This window comes from Rhinolophus sinicus, chromosome 8 (genome assembly GCF_057876585.1).
Source record: "Rhinolophus sinicus isolate RSI-liver-muscle chromosome 8, RSI-T2T, whole genome shotgun sequence".
Classification (NCBI taxonomy): domain Eukaryota; kingdom Metazoa; phylum Chordata; class Mammalia; order Chiroptera; family Rhinolophidae; genus Rhinolophus; species Rhinolophus sinicus.
Window position 1 is genome coordinate 49,848,487 of NC_142508.1, and position 20,487 is coordinate 49,868,973.

General features: G+C 52.1%; 1 protein-coding gene across 1 annotated transcript in view; it reads right to left on the minus strand.

The window, feature by feature from the left end:
• Positions 1-20,487, minus strand: part of ZNF469 (zinc finger protein 469) — a 307,143-nt gene that overhangs the window by 116,709 nt on the left and 169,947 nt on the right. Inside the window, exon 4 of the mRNA XM_088800201.1 lies at positions 18,526-18,623. The gene's annotated coding sequence lies outside the window, so the exon portion shown is untranslated. The remainder of the gene's footprint in view (positions 1-18,525; positions 18,624-20,487) is intronic.

A 20,487-nucleotide genomic window follows, 5' to 3' on the forward strand; every position in this document is an offset into this window, starting at 1 on the left:
CCACTGAGAAGGTGATGCCTGATTTGGGCTTTGACGTATGAGTAGGAGTTCATCAGGCTGGAAGAGCAATTGGGGAACTACTTCTTGCCTCTCTGCTCTTGCTGACCAAAAGAGGTGAAACTCTGTTGATGTCTCCTGCCCGAGTGGGAAGGGGACAGGTCAGCCTGTGAGTAAAAGGGCTTTAGTCCTGTGATGGATTTGGTTTTATCAAACTGGGAGCACGGGGTCTGCTCATGTGTACTGAGCAAGGGGCTGTCAATGTGGCCACTCCCCTAAAGTCTCTATTCCACTAGCCCCTTGCTCTGCCCTAAATCCCACCATTCGGTTAATGTCTTTGGAGTTAAGCATTCCCCCTCCCAGCCTGGCTGGGTAGGAAAAGGCTCAGACCAGAGTCTCTGAGGTCGGGGCTTGGAACCACGAGGGATCTGTAACCTGACGAGCACGTACATCTTTCGTGGAGAGGGTCTAGCTTTTAGCAGCTTCCCAACATGATGGGGAATGGGGCATTCCGATAACGTGTATGTCTGTACTTCCTGGTTTTGTCCGGTATGCTGAGTGACAGAGTGCTCAGGCCTGCTCTTGGGGCATTCCGTATCTCCACTCACGGTCCCCTCACGAACAACAATCCCTGAAATAACATTCTGCCTGGTTTCCTGGATGAGGAAAGATGGCGGCAGAGAAAGGAAGGACCATACCAAGGAGATCTGGGGCAGAACAGCTGTCGCCCCATGATAGCGGTACTCCGTCCCATCCCGAAGGTCTTCCCCCCAGGGGTGCCAAAGCTGGCCAGACTGGCGCTGATGGCTGGCATTTCTCCTTCAAGGTGTAAAGATTCCTGCAGCTTCCTGGGCCCACTCCTGCCTGCTCTGATTCCGGATGGCAGGGAGTTAAAGCCACAAAACAATACAATTGCCCTGGCGATTCTGGTGAGAAGGACAGATCTATGGAGCCTGCCATCCATGTTTCAGACTGGGGGCCCATGGCGGGGGTGGGGGGCGATCCTCTCTGCCATCTCTGCCCACTGTGCCAGACTGGATTAGGGAGAGTGGCTGCCCTGGCCCCAGTAGCCTGGTGGCTGGGAGCCATATGGGGCTGGGCTCAGCTTCCTGGGGCGGTACCTGTGTAGCACACAGACCTCTTCTCGTACATGGGACCGCAGGTGCTCTGCAGGTATACCATCTGCCCAGTGGCATAGCCTTGTCAGTTCAGCTCTCTGTACACGTGGAGGTTTTCTCTACAATGTCTGGAGCAGGCAGCCTGGGGCAGTGGAGGCCCTGTGTGGAGGCTCCCTCACTCCCAGGAGACCCGTTGCCTGCGCCCTGGGTGGTCAGAAAGAGGCAGAGGGTCAGGAGAACCAGAGGGCCAGCAGGCCTCTTCCTGACAACCCCCAGCTCTACTCCTCCCAGGACCCCACTGGGGCCAGCCTCTTGCCTTGGCTTGGCATCTGACTCCCATGTGAGAGAGATGCCTAAAGGCAGGAAAGGTGTCCTTTAGGTCCCTGGAGTTAAAGGGCTGAGCTGCTGGGAGAGGGTCTTTTCTCTCCCTCCTCCTGCACAGGCAGACATACAGTTGAGCATTTCAGTGTGGAAGCTGGCAGTATTGGGAACATTCCCACTCTGGGAAGGCTGCTGTAGCCTTCTGTGGCCACAGGAAAGCGTAAGAGCTTTCTGGGCCTGGCTTCCTCATTTGTAAAGTCACTTGGTTACTCTCTTGGTCACAGTGGTGATAAAAATGAGCCAGCAGGGGTGAGTGGGCAAAGAACAAATGGAGGCTTCCATGTTCCCTAGCTGAGGGGTAAGCGCCACACTGCAGAATCTAGCTGGATGTCAGGCACACATGTGGCCGAGATGATGGGAATGGTACTGGCCACCGCTTGCTGGGTCTTTGGCTTAAACATCTAACTGTCCCCAATGATCCCCCTTCACCTTGCATCTGTGGGCCATAGCACCTGATTTGACCCCTTGGGGCCTCAGTTTTCCCTGCGATGAGATGGGAAAGCAGCACCCACCCCATGGGATTGTGAGGATTAAATGAGGGGTTGAATTTTGGGAAATGGGAAGATCGGACCTTTTAACATTAACTCATCATAGGGAAAGGTTCTCTCTGTCACCCCCAAATCACCCAAAGACTTATATGGTTTTAAAGCCCCATTTTGATTCGATGCAATCCCTATCACACTCCCGCTGTCTTTTTTTGCTGAAATTGCCGAGTTGATCCTAACATTCATGTGGAGATGCAAGGGACCCAGAATAGTCAAAACAATCTTGAAAGAGAAGAACAAAGTTGAAAGACTCACTTGCCATCATTTCAAAACTTACTACAAAGCTGCAATAATCAAGACTGTGTGGTGTTAGAATAAGAAGAGACACATGGATTAATAAAACGGGATAGAATTGAGGGGCCAGAAATAAACCCTCAAATTTATAGTCAACTGATTTTTAACAAAGGGGCTAGGACAACTGAATGGGAAAAAAATAATCTTGACAACAAATGGTGTGGGGACAACTGGAAATCCACATGCAAAAGAATGAAGCTGGATCCCTAGCTCACACCGTATACAAAATTAACTCAAAAAGGGTTAACGACCTAAATATAAGTGCTAAAACTGTATGACTTTTAGAAGAAAACAGAAATAAATCTTTGTGACCTTGAGATAGGCAATGCTTTCTTAGCTATGACACCAAAAGCACAAACAACAATAAAAAAAATAGATAAACAGCAAGTCATCAAAATTAAAACTTTTGTGCTACAAATGACATCATCAAGAAAGTGAAAAGGCAACCCACAAAATAGGAGGAAATTTTTGCAAATCATATATCTGATAAGGGACTTGGATGTAGAATATATATATATATATATATATATATATATATATATATATATATCTTGCAACTCAATAATAAGAAGGTAAAAAATTACATTAAATATGGGACCAAAGATCTGAATAGATATTTCTCCAAAGAAGATATGCCAATGGACAATCAACGCACGAAAAAAACGCTCAACATCATTAGTCAGCAGGGAAATGCAAACCAAAATCACAGTAAGTGATACCACTTCATTCCCACTAGCATGGCTATCATCAAAATAACAGAAAACAATACAGATTGGCAAGAATGTGGAAAAACTGGAACTCTCAGATTGCTGGTGGGAACATAAAATGGCACAGCCATTTTGGAAAACAGTCTGGCAGTTCCTCAAAGTGTGAAAGAGAGTCATCATGTGATGTAGCAATTCTGCTCCTAGGTATCGACCCAAGAAAAATGAAGACCTGTGTGCACACAAAGATTTGTACCTAAATGTTCATGGCAGTGTTAGTCACAATAGCCAAGAAGTAGAAACAACTCAGATATCTATCAATGGACAAAGGGACAAATACACTGTGGCACATCCAGACCATGATGTATTCAGCTTAAATGCAGCACTGACAGACTACAACATGGATGAACCTTGAAAACATGCTGACTAAAAGAAGCTTGTTACAAAAGGCCACGTAGTCTCCACTTTCATTTATGTGAACTGTCAAAACCCATGGAAACAGAAGTAGATAAGAGGTTGTCAGGAGGTGGAGTGGGGGTGGAGGGAAGGAACGGGGGTGGGGGATGATGGCTAAAGGGTACAGGGTGTCTTTTGGGAGTGATGAAAATATTCTGGAATTAGATAGTAGTGATGGTTGCACAACTCTGCGAATATACTGCAGCCCACTGAACTGTACATTTAAAAGGATGACTTCATGGTATATGAATTATATCCTTTCCCGTCTCCCTACCCACTGGTTGCAGCAGAGACAGTGAAGATGGAATAAAGCCAAAGCCCCTTAAAACCTGTTCCTGGAACAAAGAAAGACAGCTCCTCCCATAAGGGGTTTGCAGACGCTCATGAAATACGCATGTGCAGCACTTAGCAGCCACCCACGGTACAGCGCCCGGCATCCTGTGAGGGCCTGATAGAGCCAGAGACTGTGGACGGGATGCCTCCGTGTCTGCCTTACGTTCACAACAGGTCTGGCAGGAGCTTCTAACTCCAGCAGCTCCAGGTCCATCCACATGTCAGTCGAAACCAAGGTGCGTATAACATTCATATTCATGGATGCGAGTGCGTGGGGTGTGACAGTGTGTGCGCACGTGTGTGCATGTGTGTGACTGTGTGTGCACGCACATTTCCTGGACAGGCAGAAATCCCTGGGGCTTGACCTGCCCCATGCCAGGCGCAGACACCAGAGGCCTCCAGAGGGACTATGAGGTTTTCCAGTGGGACATCACGCCTGTGAAGGTCACCACTCTGAGTTCCCTTGGTGTGGCGGTCGGAGACCAACCTGTCCCCAGCTTGGCCCATGCTGCTTTGGCATCCAGGAGGCCCCTAAACAATCCAGAATCTAGGGAGTGGAGTGGGGGGCTCCTAGATGGAGTATGGAATACAGGTGTGACTTTAAGAGACCAAAATTCAGACTCTCAGCGAGGGGAACCAACCTTAACACCCAGATCCTTGCAGGAGGGGCCAGTCCATTGGCAAGTCCAGGCCACGTCCCCTCTTCATTGACAGCACGTAGTACCATTTCCTTCTTAGCCAGATGAGACAAAGCAAATTCCTCAAAGAGTCAGCCCAAAGTCATAAACTGATTTTGCAACATCCAGGAGCAGCCGCTCTTTGGGAGGAATAAAACGCTAATAAGATGGGAAAGAATGCACTGGGCTGGTGTTTGCTTTTTATGCTTCTTGGCTTCCAACCCCTGAGGGTGAGTACACCATGGAGACCAGAGCAGCTGGGCCCAATCGGATACACAAGTTCCTTAGCTGAGTCTAGTAAATACGGGGACTCACAGGCTCCGCCATTCACTGGGGTGAGTGGTGCCTCAGTTGCCATCAGTCAAACACCCTCCCTGCCTGTTTGGAAAGGGTGCTCTGGACAGAGGCCAGGCCTTCTGCTTCCTCTGTCTTGTCTCTTCTCAGTTTCCCATTATCAGATGACTCCAGGCTGCTGTACAAACTCATGCGCAGCGGTGGGGGGATGTGTGTGGGCTCCATCGTCCCTGCTTACCTGTGTGGGGCCTGGTCCATGGAGCGGGGGCTCTTGGGGCATCAGCCACCTCCAGATAAGCAGGACAATCATCTCACCCCTTCCCAGCCTGTCCCACACCTTTGAGATAGGCTTTATGAAAGAGTCCTACCTGCTCTCAAAGGCCCTCCAAGACTATTTCTATGACGAGCCTCCTCGGGGCTCACTCTGGCTTGAGTAGTAGCTCCGGAACTCAGAGTTACCCCATTACCTCTGGAAAGCTGCCCCACTGGCCAGCAGCTCCTTGCAAAGTCAGCTCTCCAAGGGGAACAAGGGCAGCATTCGGACGTCATCAGCAACTTTTGACAAGAGCGGACGACACCAGGTGCTGGCCACATGGCGGCCTGTGGACTGTGATTAACCATCGTCCTTAACCTGCCCACACCCCCAGGCAATGAGGCTGTTTTGTTCCCATGCTCCAGAGGGAGGTTGGGGCTTTGACAAGAGACTCTAAGCTCTTAATGAAAGGGATCCCACATCTGCCTGCAAGAGGCTTGTGATCTGGCCTGGAGAATGAGTGGGACAGAAAGCAACGCAAGGCAAACTGGGAACGTGGATCCTTCTGGAAGACCTCATTTGGGGAGATGGAGCTGAGCCCGACAGCCTTGGGAGGTCCTTTCCATCTCTGCAGCTCTGAGACTTTTGTCGGAGATACCTCAAACAAGCATGAGGAGGCCATTCTGGCCGTGACGCTCGGTGAGGCAGGCAAGGGGAGCTGCTGCCGGCTGCGGATGGGACTCTGGGCTCTGGGCACAGGGAGGCAGGCAGAGGTGTGGGGAAGGGCCCAGGGGAGCAGACAGAGTTCCCCACGGTGTAGGGCAGGAAAGCACACGTCTCCAAGCCCTCGGCGGCGCTGCCCAGGAGAACTCAGGCAATGATGCTCTTAGAGGTAGTTAGTGGGACTGAGGACGTGACTTGTTACCTGTATTTCATTGTAATTCATGTGGACGTCAGTAGCCACAGGTGGCTAGTGGCCGCCACATTTAGAGTGTCCCTCTGGACTACTCGGACAGTGACAGCCTGTGAACACAAACTCCTTGGACACAATTTCACGCTTTATTATTGGGCCCAGAGCTCACGGGGGTATTGACATTTTGGCTTGACAGACAGAGACCAAGGAAGGAAGGAAATTCATCTTTTGACCAGCTGGTTCCAGATGAAACCTAAGGGAGCTGTCCCCTGAAGGACAAACGACGTTGAGGCTGGCCTTCCACGCCAATGCTGGGAACAGGAGCGTACAGGGGGCTGGAGGCTGCTGGCACTGTTGGCTTCTACACCTTTCCCATACCATTTATTTTTTCTGCAGTTTCCTGGGGTTGCTGCTAAGGCTCCCCTTTATGCAGCCCCGCAGCAGCCCAGCACAGAGGGTTCTATGGTGGGGCCTCCCCTCCTCCCCCACTTCGCCCCTACAGCACAGAGCTGAACTGGGAGGTGGACAAGAAAACTGGGAGGGCAGAGACCTGGGGTCTTTGGAAAGTGGGCACATGGGGAGCCCGAGAAGCAGAAGCAGAGCCTGAGCCAGGGAAGAGAAGACGCGGGTCCACCTCTGTCCATTCACTCTCACCCAGCAAGCACCTAATGAGCGCCTTCTGTATGCACGGCCCTCCCCCAGCATCTCTTCCATCAAAGGACGATGAAATACCTCCCCTGCCATAGACCTGAGTAAGCAGAAGCCGCTGTGAGCAGAGGGAGGCAGCGGGAACACACTTTTAATGGAAGAAAGCTGAGAAATGGAGGAGACTGGGAATCAGGCAGGGTGGGCCGTGCTTCCTTGGCCAAAGGAATCAACCACTGAAATAGATTTTTAAGACACATGAAGCGCCACATTTAGTCACTCCCCAAAACAAAAAAGGAATTAAATTTATCTTGAGAGACTTTCAGCCAAACTCAGAGATGAAATGTTTTTACCATTAAGATGGTCTGGGTTCATAGGTAATTGTTTCATAGGACCTTGGGGCCCCAGGCCAGCAGCAAGGATAGTGGGACAGGCAGCAGGTGACCAGAACCCTGTTCCTGCCTTGTCTGACCTCCGCCCTGATGTTTGTTACATCCTGAGTCTCCTCTCACCCAGGGAGACTGGGACGCCCTCCCGTTGAGGGCTCCGGAGGCATTTGCTCTTTGTGGGTGCCGCCTGGAAAGGCCTGAGCTTGAGCAGGGCTTGGTTCCACTGAGACTCAGCCATGGGCTTCTCTGAGCCTGTTTCCTTGTCTTCCAAGTGGGCACAGTTATGCCCACGTTACAAGTGCTGTTTGAGGACAAGGGCCTGGAAGTCGCTGAACTGGGAAGCGACAGCAATTTGCAGAGATCGTCCTCCTGACAGTAATTCCTGCTTGCCCAACACCTGGGACACTCAGCCCTGAGCGGGACCTGGCGGGGGTGTGGGAGGCAGAGGCTGAGACCCATTGCCTGACAACAAAAAGATGTGTGGACAGAATGACAGATGAGACAGGCAGAGACAAAGCCGGTGTCACTCCATGGACACCCAAGGGTGCGGGGTCCCACACTGACTCACAGCCGACACCCCAACAGGTTCCTCCGGTGGCTCCTGAGAATTCCCGACTGGCAGAACTCTCCACGTGCCGCACGTGGGGGCCACTTACAAAGGACGATCTGCTCAGATATGTGGGTGATGTCTGTGTCCCTGACTGGCCTGAAAGGCTCCCTGAAGGATCTGCTTGGGGATCGTCCCTCTCCATCCCCAATGTTCCACTGTGTGCAAGGGGAGGTTCTCATCCAAACGATCACCCCTTAGACAAGCCAGGCTGACCCGTCGGAAGTGTCATCCAGTCTCACGTACGAGGTACGTTCCCAACGGCTTTGTTCTGAACGAATCCTCTTAGAGGTCATCATGGAGGTCCCACGGGACACGGATTTTCCAAGAGGCAGACTCTTGCAGATTTACCTGTTAATTATTCCAAGGGGCTTCCGTCCTCCCTGCAAGGGTTAGATCCAACGGTGGCCACCCACCCAAGTTCCCTGTGTGTACAACAGGGCCTCCACTGGCAAGATAACATCCTCCTGGTGGGTGGCAGGTTCTTCTGGCGTGGCTCAAATACTCAGGGGTCACATCAAGGGCAGAGCCAGCAAGTGCTGTCAAAATTTATTGAGGACACCTGCCCTCTGCTCTGTGTGGGTTCTGACTCAACAAAAGAAGAGGGGGTGTCGTGTCTCTAACGACCTCAGTTGATGAGGATAAGATGACTGATCGAGGGGATTGGCTTGTGGGGGTGGAGCCTGGCTCTGAACTTGGGTCTCCCAGTGTAAGTCCAGTGTCCATCTATGAACAGCTTCTCACCCACTGCCAAAGGCACGACTGTTTCTGTACAACGGTGGAAGAGCTTCCAGGAAACCCATCAGCTCTTGGAGTAGAATCAGCCTTGTTGAAATCAAAGTGACCACAGGCCAAGGGAAGTCAATCCAATGGCAGAGAGCAGAGAAATTCCAGTTTCTTCTTCCCAGTTAATCAATCAAGGTCAAATGATGTAAGCCCGACTGCCTGGAGCTGGGCCTTGCTCGCTGGACTCAGAGGCATCCAGGACCCACATAGTTCCTTCCTCCTCTGTGAAGCCCCGGCTCTGCCCAGCTGTCTGCCTCATGACATCAAGCTATAACAAGAGAAGTTTGACAAGGGACTGTGCAAACACTGCCACATAAAGATAGGATCCTGCTCAAACAAATAGCTTGTGACACTGCAACCCACCCTGGGCAGTGCTGGCTTATAAACAAGGAAGGGAAGCTCCAGACAGGGCACTCAGGCCCCTGGTGAAAACATCTGTACAGCATACAGCTGGGCATCTTGCTGGCACGAGTTCCCCACAGAGGGAAAGACCTGGGGCTGCCAGCTTGTTTCTCCATCTCATCCATGGGAAGCACCATGAGAGCTGGCAGGACCTCATGGGGCTTGGGCAAAGCTCACCCGAAGCCCCAAGGACCACCTAGCACATCTGGAGGGTTTGGCACCCAGCTGGGTGGGCTCCCGCTGGATCTAACCATCACCCCCACCCAGGAAGAGAGATCTGCCTGCTCTGCCTCCAGGACCCTCCGCTCAGACTTCTACCATCTAAAAACCTCATGGCGAATTTTCACTGGGTTCAGCCTGTGGCCCCAGAAAACTGCAGCCTCAACACGAGCCCCGACCAGATCATCCAAGACACAGTCCTTCCGAACGTTCACGGCATCTAGAGCTACATGATCCAGTCTCTGCTCTCTGGCCCCTTCTTCCAGAGCAATCTCTTACTGCTGTGAACCCTGAGCCTGTCTGGACACTGCATACTCCAGGCCACCTCTTTCCTGACACCTCCTGTGACACCCAGCCCCCCCCACTCACAGGGCTCTCCCACCTCCACTCTGGGACCATCTGCCTGTTGCTCTGTACACTGGGGACTCCTGGAAGGTGGGAGGGTGGGCTGGGTTCTTCCCACTCAGCAGACGTCTGCTGTACTCGTATGGCCGCATCTCCCAGCTGCACATTTTTCTCTGGGGAAGCTCATGGTCAAAGGTCAATGTCAGAAGAACTGCTGTGATGCAGAAGTGGGGGGCTGCCCCTCAAAAGGAAGCATGGGGCCAGGTGGGTGGACCCTGCAGGAATGTAGGGTGTGGCCTCAACGGTGGAAGGAATTTCCAGAAGACCTGTCTATTTAAAGACGGAATATTCTCGTGCCTGCAGTTGTGAGTTCCGCCTCAGTTGGAATTCCCACACATCGGGAGAACCACTCAGGAGATAGGATAGAGGGGTTCTAACTATGGGGAGAGTGACCTTTAGTGAGTGACAGACGCTGTGACCTTTTGGGGGCTGCCTCCCTCAGGAACGCAGGGCCAATACTCAGAACGTACATATAAATCTCAAATAATAACAGCCGTAAATCCTTCCATTCCCTGTGTGCTTCATTACATTTTCCTAACACGAAAAGTTAAAAACAACAGGAGACGTTTCTGGGTTCCGCCTTCCAGGGGCCGCCTTGACCTGTGGCTGCCGCCTGCCAGCCTTGCTCCAAACAGACCTTCCCCTGTGGGCGCCGCCGCGAGGGGACGGGCTCCTCTCAGAACACGGTGGCTGGATCTGGTGACACTTGGCTCCGCGTGCTGGATCCCGCCCATCTCCCCACATGTGCCTCTGTGTGGAAACACAGGAGCAGGGAGGAGCCCCAGAGAAGATTCCCTGTTGGGGTGCCCCTGATTGCCCACAACAGGAGAAACGAGGCTGCCGCCTTCAGGAGTGGACAGCCACACTTCCAGAGGCCCCTTCCCCAAAGCCTCTGTGGAAATGGGGACAGGTCTAAGGGAGGGAACTCAAGTGTTTGGGACCTGGTGCCCCCGTTGACCCCCACACTGTGGGCTGTGGAGGGGGTAGGGGATGGTTAGAAGATGGTAGAGCCATGTCTGCAACTGTGGTTTTAAAGGACTGGGACCATTGGTGAATCTGAAAAGACAGAGAGGGACTCGATTTCCGGGTGGCAGGGTCCATATCCTGGGGGTCCCCATTCCACCCTGATTCCATCCTCCTACCCACCTTCCCCTCGATTCAGAGCTGCAGCTTCCTTCCCAGCCCTTGGTGCATTTCTAATCAGGGGGTGACATGACTCCAAGGAGAGGTGTAAATGGTCAAGCATGACAAGTGGTGACTCATACAAACATCTACTGCCAGGCAGGCCTGTGACCTCCAGCCACGCGGGAAGGCAGACAGTGGTGCCCTACAAGTAAGTGTGATGATAGAGCACCCAAAAAAAGCGAGAGAGAAGAAGTAGGGAAAGGTGGGTGTGGTGCAGTAGGCCTGTCACGCAAGTGGGGTCACCCCCTAAGGCACTGAAGCATGTCTTGACAGGACCCTGAAAACACACCATCAGCATGCGGGCTGTTAACATGAGCAGGTGACCCACCTATCCACCGCCTGCCCCTGGCCCGACCTCTGTTCCGTCACTGACCCCACATTCACCAGCTGGCCTCCATACTTCTGGAGCAGACTGAACGCAGGTTGCAAGACTCGTGCCAAGCGCAATCCCTGTGCGACGAGATGGGATCTGCGGCTGTGACCACTGGCGGGAAGGCAGATGGCTGCTTGCTGGGCATCTGCTCCAGATCTTTAACAGCGAAATGGTTTTTCTGGAGTGTGGGAGACATGCTGAGTGAACACGTCACATGGTTCTACGATTGTTGTTTTCACCTCTGACCCAACCGGCACCAATGTCCCCACCGAGGAGCCACACCAGATCCATCATTCTGCCTGGGACAGAGCGGCCCCCCCACCCCAAATCCAGCCACCATGCGGCCGGAGCCCTGAGCGCTCCGAGGACGAGGATGCCCCTGCCAAGCCAAGCCAGAGTGAGGGGTCGGGGAGCAGGGAGCGGAGGTCCTGCTCTGTGGCCTTGAGGCTATAACAACACGTCAGCATTTGCAGGGCTGCTTTGAAGGAGAAAGTGCCGGAAAGAAGGATCTGCGGAGGCAAGGGAGGCTGCACAGGCACTGCCAGCAGGGCATTCGCACCCTGCAGAGCAGAGCCCCGGGGAGGCAGGCCTATCACACTAGGCAGCCTGTCCAACACCGCCCGTGGGCAGAGGGCACGTGGGTGCGGCCTCCCTATGTCTGAGGCTGACTGCAGGCTGCGGGCTCACGCGTGCCACACGTGATCTACACATCATGGGAAACACCCATACTGGCTGCCATGTTCTACGTATGCAGGGAGCTCAGGCTGCCGTTTGCCAGGTTTTCCCAGAGAAATGACTCTGCCAGAGCTCAGCCTGCTGAGCACCACGAAACACAGTGATGAGCAAGGCTGATCCACTGGCATCATCGGGGTCCCTCCCTGCGTGCGTCTGTCCCGGGCGCGCTGGGCACGATATCTGTGTGGACAGTCACGCAGCTCAGGCGCAGATCAATGCTTTCAGACGGCAACTCTAGCTACGCACCTGGGCCGCTCACTCTGTGTGTTTCTCTGAGAGAGAAACAGAAGTGTGTGGGTGGGGAAGGCCTGGAACCACTCAGTTGCTCAACAAGCATTTCCTGGGGGTTCCCTATGTGGCAGGTACTACTGTGGCCATTAGGCTAGGGGGAGTCCCGTTCAGGGGGAACACACAATTCTGCACCCACAGTAGGAGCAGCAGGCACAGGGAAAGTGCTGCATCCTGAAAACAGGGTTGGCTGGGTGTCTACTAGGGTACTTTTGGTCAGGGTCTAAACAACTGGGTACTGACTAGCCTGCCCTTCTTTCCTTCCTTCCTTCCTTCCTTCCTTCCTTCCTTCCTTCCTTCCTTCCTTCCTTCCTTCCTTCCTTCCTACCTTCTTTGCTTCCTTCCTCCCTCCCCTTCCTTTCTCCTTCCCTTCTTTGCTTCCTTCCTTCTTTCCTCCTTTCCTTCCTTCTTTCTTTCTTTCCTTCCTTCCTTCTTCTCTTTCTCTTTCCCTCACTCCCCCCTTCCTTCCTTCAGCAGATATATATTGAAAACCCACAGTGTGCAAAGCCCTGCGATGACAGCAACGCTGTGGGAGACCAGACCCAGAGAGCTTCTATTGTAGTTTAGTTTGGGGGTGGGCGTGGGGCTGGCTAGAAAGGAACCAATATCAACGGTTCTACTTAACATAGAATGCTCAGAGGGTGGTCTAGGTCCTCGACATTCATAATGTACAATTGTATATAACAGGAGGGAGCCCGAGCATTGGTAGGCATCCCTTAGGAAGGGCATGACTTGCATCTCGAATGGGACATGATGTTGGTTGGGGCTCTTTGAACTGAACCACACTAGCTCATTTCATGAAACTGAACGTAGCCCTGACATGTCATGGCCCCGATGCGGCAGAGGTAACAAGTCTGTTGAGGAAGGGGCCTCACCTACTGTGCTGGAAGCAGGCTGTTCAAAGAACGTCCAACATCCACCCCTTTTCTGCAAAAAAAATGTATCTTTATCTCCCCTGCACCGGCACAGTTTAAGAGGAAGTGAGAAGTATCCAAGAGACAACTTTGAGATCAAGGGCACAGGAAATTTTGCCTTTCATCTGAAAATCCATCAGCTGCAGAGGAAATGCATAGCCAGGCAGATGCCTGGGCAGCGGCTCAGAGCTCATATTAGCTCCTGCTGGTGTGAATAAGCCCGAGGCGACGGCTCCCGACAGCGTAAGTGCCTCATCTCTCTGGGATGGAGCCCATCCACAGTGTCCCCGGCGGCTGTTTGTACTCCACGGGCAGGCGTGCATCGCGGTTGTGACTTGGGGACAAGCAGTTTTCCCAAGCAGTCCCCAGACACAGTCTGTCTCCCTTGTGTTCAGACAGAGCCCCAGGCTCAGGACACTTAGGAACGTCCATCGCTTGAACTGACAGCATGAGGTTTTTTTGGCCAGAGAAAGCTATTTCCCCGGTTAGGCAATGGTGCAGGGATTCCCTCCCTCCAACACATGCAACAGCCACGTGCTTTGGAAAGGTGCATATTTGGTCCGTAAATCCTAATGAGAAGTCTGCTGGTTTGTGCATTTCTAATGTCTGTGATGAGGACCTTGAGGCACACGGACCAAGAGAGAGCTCAGCACACACTTGCCTGTATGTGCCTCTCTTTGGAGTCCGACTGCCTGGGGCGAGATCTTAGCTCCACCCTCAGAAGCCACTTTGCTTCTTTCTGTCTCAGTCTCTTCATTTGTAAACAAGTGACACTGTACTTACCCCCATGGCATGGGGGTGGGGTTTTTAGGTGTATTTGTCACCTCTTTTATTAGAGTTCCTTAGTTCATAGTTGTTATTATAGGAAGCACAAGAGTCTGGAAGCCAGGAGATCTGGGTTGGGTTCTTGCTGGGCAAGGAAGTCCCATAATTCTCTGGGTCTCAGTCTATCTACCTGACAGCGGCTTATGTGGGATGGTATTGCTCCAATATTCTAGCTCCAATATTCTAGGATTCTCCTTGATTGCCGGGCTTATTTGTGATTTCTTGTGAAGTCCCCACACACATAACAGGTGCTCAAGATAATGTGTGCTGAATTAATGAACAACTATAATGAGTATAAATGCCAAAGAAATAATGCAGATAATAAGTATCATAAGGGTTAGAAGAAAGAAGCCATCACTCAGGACTGAGGAGGTCAGGAAGGCTTCCTGAAGGAGGTGGCAGTTGAATTTAGCCTTAAAAATTGATAAAGATTTAGACGGGTGGAAGAGGAAGAGATACGATTTTAGGCAAGAGAAGTGGAGTGAACAAAGTTGCACATGATGAATCAAAAACAGGCCCTGCCACCAGGGAACCTGAGTGACAGAGTAGAATAAACACAGTTGGAGATATGCAAGTTTTCAACAAACGTACCTCCCTAGCACCCTTTCTGAGGAAGCTACTAAGGGATGTGCTCCAGGAAAACAAGGGAGTAAACCAAGAAAGTGAGAGATCTGGATCTCAGAAGCAGGGATCCAACACAAGAGCATGGCGGAAATACTTCCCTCATCCCGGGAATATAGAGAAAGAAGATTCTCAGACCATCAGTTGGGCCCCAGTCACCGAGAACATCCGGCCCAGACTGGAGCAGCAGAAGCTTCCAGAAAAGCTGTTTTCACAGAGATGAGATGAATAGATGGTCTAATACGTTTGAAAGTAGTGGGAAGAGAGTCACATGACTGGGAGTGAGTTTGGGGTTGAATTAGTGATAAGTGCACAGAAACGTAAGCCAGCCAACCACAACCAACCAACCCAAACCACAAGACACAATAAAATGCTCAATAAAGAAAAGTTACAGTATGCAGCAAAACTCGGCTGTGAATCCTGGCTATGAAATCATCATGAAGTCAGCATTGACCATGGAGCTGGCCAGGGAGGGTGCAGGCCGTCTAGTGTGGGGAATGGACACATCATGTCTAAAGCAGAGCATCAAGAGGTGCTCATATACAAACATTCATCGTGACACGGAGGCAAAGGCCTCAAGAATGAGCTCCATGCACTGAGCATAAATACTCACGGACAGGAAACGGTGTCAAGGGGAAGGAGGACCTGGGAGGGACGTTATAGCTCATACAAGCCTACAGAACTGTTTGACCTTCTCAATGAGCTGTATTTATAATTGTGATAAAGCGAGAAACTAAATAAAAAGTGAGAGGCAATTTGCCATCGTTCAATTGTTGGAGAAAGGAGGAAATGTAATGATCATAAACACTGCTGTGGGGGTGCCTGGAGTCCGGGCTGCCTTCTGGCCGGCGTGGACAGTGGTGCAGTCCCTTTGGAAATGCCTGGTCACTTGTGCCACACACACCTTCCACGTGCAGCACCCACAGGCATACTTACACCCGGAGAAAGCTCTGCACATCAGGGGGCTTAGGATATTCACAGTGGCCTTCTTGGTGATGGTGAAACACTGGAAGGGGATCAACAAATGGTACATCCGCACAAGGAAATAGTATACAGCAGTGAAAACGAAAGCCCTTCAGCTATGGATACACCTCAGATGCACCTTAGAAACAGAAGAGTCAGTGGAAGCAAGTCACAGAATGAAATATACCCTGGATGACAGCATGGTAATACAATTCAAAAACAAGCAAGGCAAATTGCAGGGTTTAGGGACACTCTATATATGGTAAAACCATAAAGAAAAGCAAGAGAATAAAAAAATTATGGAGTGTGGCTGTCTCTGGGGGCAGAGCCAGGGGTGGGTCAGGCAATTCCCAAAAAGGCACGAGAGGGCAGATGGTTTGTATCTTCATTGGGAGGTGGGCTCGCAGGGTAGATTTTGCCCATGAGCTCACAGCTCTTCTGTGCATTGTGTATATTCACTTGAATGTATCAAATATACCATTACAAGGATGGGTAAAAAAAGCCCCGTCCACGGACCTTCCCGGAGTCCTGTGCTGTGGGTCATGTGCATTCGGAGTGGAACTCACTGCGTCCTGAGCTCCCAGCCATTGACCTGTGTGTCAGGCACCTCTTCATTTCAGCCCCAGCTGAGAAATGGCATTTTGTTGGCGCTGACATTGCGTTCCTTCCCACACCTACTCAAGGCAAAGCCCTGGCAGGGGCCAGGCCAGGGGACAGCAAGAAGGTGGGAAATGAGAGGACAGCCATCTGCAGCCCAGATCAGCGGCCCCCACGTGCTGGGCGGTGGGAACTGGCTCCTGTGGACAGGTGTGCTGGGCAGAGGAAGGGGAAGGGAGAGGCATGGGCTGAGAGCGCTCAGAGCAAATGGGCAGGTGCAGACCACCACTGGGAACTGAGTGTTCCAATGACAGCCGACATCAGCAACCAGGACGGCTTCCCCTGGGCTCCAAGTAGCATGATGACACTGCCACCAGGGGAAGCGTGGCTGAATCCTGCGTCTTAGGCTGTAAAGGGTTCTGTGGGAAGGACAGGGGACTCTCAGGGGAGGACAGCATTGTGGGCTGTCCTCCCACACCCGTCTGCCTCTGTCCACCACTGCTTGGCTCTCCTTAGAAGGGGCCCCAATCCTGGGACGCTCAGTGGTCGAGTCCCTGCTCGTTTTCTCTGGAGCCTGTTTTGCGATTTAGCCGGGGGCTCTGCCTGCACATGGAGCTGCAAGACCACTGCAGCGACATCATCAAAGCGTCAAGGTGAGCGGCATACCTGGGCACACCTGGGCTGCGCCTTGCCTTAGCGTTCACAGCTAACCTGCGGGCCGCGCTCCCTTGGTCAGCGATCAGAAAAGGTGCTTGCCTGAGAACCCACACCAACTCCACGAACCCCTCGGGATCATAAGACATTTCAAAAGTACAGAAAGGACAAGAAAAATAATATAACACGTACCATGACACACCCCAGCCCCTGGCCAAAATTTTTGGCCAACATTAGGAAAACTTTCAAACACAGAAAGGCTGAAAGAATGGTGCAGCACACCCTCATAGATTTGCCACCTTGGTTCACAGTTTTCCACAGTTCACTATGTCTTATTACAAATTTGTCCACCTCTCCCTCCCGCTATCTGCCGATTGATCTATCTTATTTTTCATGCATTTCAAAGGACATAGCAGACATCCATACACACCATCCCTGAACACGTCAGCATGAATTGCATTAACTAGAGTTCAACATTTTTTTAAGGGAAATTACTGATGGTAAAAAGCACACATCGTAAATGTACCAGTCCGTGGGTATTGACGGAGGCCTCCCCCACTGTGACTCAAACCCTGTCAAGGTATAGACAGTTTCCATCGTTCTAGAAAGATTCCTCGTACCCTTTCCCTGCCAATCCCCCAGCCCCTCACACAGCCAACTGCTTACCACCTAGCGTTTCCTCCAATAAATGTCAAAGTCTACAATAAACAATTTAAATAGCAATGGCTTGAGTCATTAGAAATGGGAAAATGGGTGGCAGGTCTCATGACATAAAGTATTAACCACATTCCTGATGGACTTTCACGGGCTCTACTGTCCCCTAAAAGCTCAGCGTTGAGATGCTTCAAATTCTGTGTGCCTGTGCATGGAGCTCAAGGGCTGCTGGGAATTGGTGTACTCCCTGAACGCCTGCAAATCTTATCAGAAATAGCCCAGAGGAAACCACTTTGGGGGTAGGAGGGGCTTACAGATGTAGTCTACAGCCTCCTCCATCTCACTGGCGACATGAGATGTGGCTGCTTCTCGTAACCGGGATTACTGTCAAGGCCAGGGCAAATTTACAAGTTCACGGTCAGGTTCTTTCTTGTGGTGCTCTGCCACAGCCCACAGATAAGGTCTAGGGTTGACATCTGGACGAGCTGCGCGCTCTGCACAGACCTGGCAACATTCTGCACCTCTTCCCTGTGCTCCCACCGCACACATTGGCTCCAGATGTTTCCACAGCATCTTCAGCAGGGTGGACCTCAGAAGATCATTTCCTTCCCAAGGAAAATGGAAACGCGGAGCCAAGGGCCAGGGTACAACAGGCGACAGTAGCACACTCTGCACGCGGACCTCCTTCCCATGGCCCCTGGGGGCTTCCCCACCAGGCCCAGAAACGGCCCCAGGTGCTTCTCAACACAGCACCAGGCGGCTGCAACCCAGCGCCCTGGTCCAGCTTTAGATGTGACCTCACTGTTCAGCCTAAAGCACAGGGTGATGAGGGAGACCCAGAAGCACTATTTCGAATCAGCTCTACATATGCAACGCCCCCAGGGCTGCCTTCTGTCCTGCTGTGGACACAATCAGCCCTGCCCTCTAAGCCACTTCCATCAATGGCCTTGGACTCGGCTGAAGACGATTTTCCTGTCCTTGGGTCCATTCTGAGAACCCCTCAAATACCTGGGTCACAACTCTCGTCCATGAACACCCCAAACCGTGCCCCAGTGTCAGCTCAGTACCAACACGGACGCAGTACAAACCCACGTCCTGACGTCAGCACAACGCTCACCACGTCCCAACGTCCACACAACACTGACCAACATCAGCTCCGTCCTAACCAGGCACCCGCTTCAGTGCAACACTAACACATGCTTATCCTCAGCTCACCCCTAACCCACGCACAATATAACCCGTGTCAATCAGCGTGGCGCCAAATCAAACTCCAAAGACAAGAGAAGGCTGTCCCTTACCTTTGCGATACCAGGTCACAGGCTTATATTTCCACCCCGAGGAATGTGCCAGCCTGCCCGTGGGTGCACGGCTCTTCCCTTGCAATCACCGGCAGACTCTGCGAATTACAAATGAGCATTTAGACTGAAACACAAGCGGCAGTGCTTTGCACGTCTCAGGAAACCACCATGATCCAGCCCCATAGGGAGGGGTGGCTGCTGGGCCACCAGGAAGCCAGGGGCCCTGCCTGTTGGCTCTCCTCCCACCCCCACTGTGCCCCACCCAAGAGCCACACCCACCATCCAGCGTGTGTGTCTTCATTTTTGTCCCTGTTCCCATTGTGACAAACGTGCATGGCCACAGTCACCTATAGGCACAGCCATGGAGGTTGTTGTGGCACAGTTTCCTTGACACCTTCCTGATATTACTCACCCTCTGTGCCTCCTTCAAAGTCAATGGATAGAATTCTAATGTGTTCTTGTGGGTCACTGCGTGGTGTCCCTGGGAAGAGAGGTGTCACTGGAGGGAGGGGGTGACCTTGTTTGTCCCCCTCACCATGGGCATCACTTGCTGCCCTGTGCAGCGCCACAGGAAGGATGCTGAGAGGTACCAGGTGGGGTAGGGTGGGTCTCTTCCCCAGGCTCCCAGGAGGGGACTTTTGTCTTGATGGGTCTTCATTGCTGCTTTTCCCAGCACCTCTTGTCCTCAGCTTCCAGGCTTCTGTGTCAGCTTTGGAATTTGTAGTCAGTAACTTGTGGTCTGGTACCCACCCCTCCCCTCCTGGTGTCCCCCATCTAGCCTCTTGGTTGTTTCTTAACTTGCTTGACGTCTCCCTTATCTGGACAGCGAAAGTGGCAAGAAGCCTGATGTCTACCAGGACACTTCCGTTCCCACCCACAGGCTTTCGGGGAAGGGAAGAATCAAAACTTGTGCCCAACATCTGTTCAGAAACTGCTGAATTCGGAGCCACCAGACCGGGTCCTGCCCTGCTCGCTGGGCTTGCTTCCGATGGAGCCCAGGCATTTACCATGTCTTTCGAAGCCTCAGTTGGTCTATTTAGAAAGAGACCTGTGCCTCCCTCTCAGGACGGTCACAAAGATGGAATGAAACTGTGGGGACTCGAGAAGTTCTAAGCATGACAGGCTTTGGAGGTATCTTCCCACCCCCAGCTGTCAACGCCACGCCAGCAATGCTGTGCCAGGAATGCCAATGGCTACAGGAATGACAGGTGATAGCTTCAATCCTCTGTCCTCACTGGCATCCATTATCTGAACGAACGCTCACTAATGTCAAGTGGTTCCCCCAAGGACGTGTGTTCCTACCCTCCGGTGATGCCTCCTATTTAAAAAGGATCACGGCGGCGGCTCGGTCTGCGGAGTCCCAGCTGTGTTCTTGTGCAGTCGGTTAGGCTTACCCTCGCCAGGTGCTCGCTGGCTACTTCCACCCTCTGGTTTATGTAGCATCGTTTGGACTGTCAGCAAAACATAAAACATAGCTGCCTTCAGAGGCCAACTACACCATAGGCTCCTATCTCATCCGCTGTCTAATGAATAGTTTCCAGGTCACCGTGGCCTGGGGGGGACATCTGGCCTCCATCTCTCCAGCCCACAGATGTTGAGGGACAGACAGGCTTTCCCCCCTCTCATGGTCTCTCTTTAAGGAGCATTAAAAAAAAAAAATCTTGAAATTGGAGAATGCTGGTGTGTGTGTGTGTGTGTGTGTGTGTGTGTGTGTGTGTGCGCGCGCGCGTTTGTAAAATAGCCTGGCTGTTTGCAGGGGCCTGGTGGTACCCCTTAACCCAGTCTTCTCCATCACAGGTCTTCAGACACATCACAGCTCTTCTGATCCTTGGTGACAAGGGACGACCAAGGACCACAGTCAGTCCTCCAAGAAGCTCTAGTCCTTTATTCCAAAACAGCCCTTCTGTCTGATTACAACTTTTCCCCACGTAGAACAGACACACAGAAAAGTGAACGCATAGC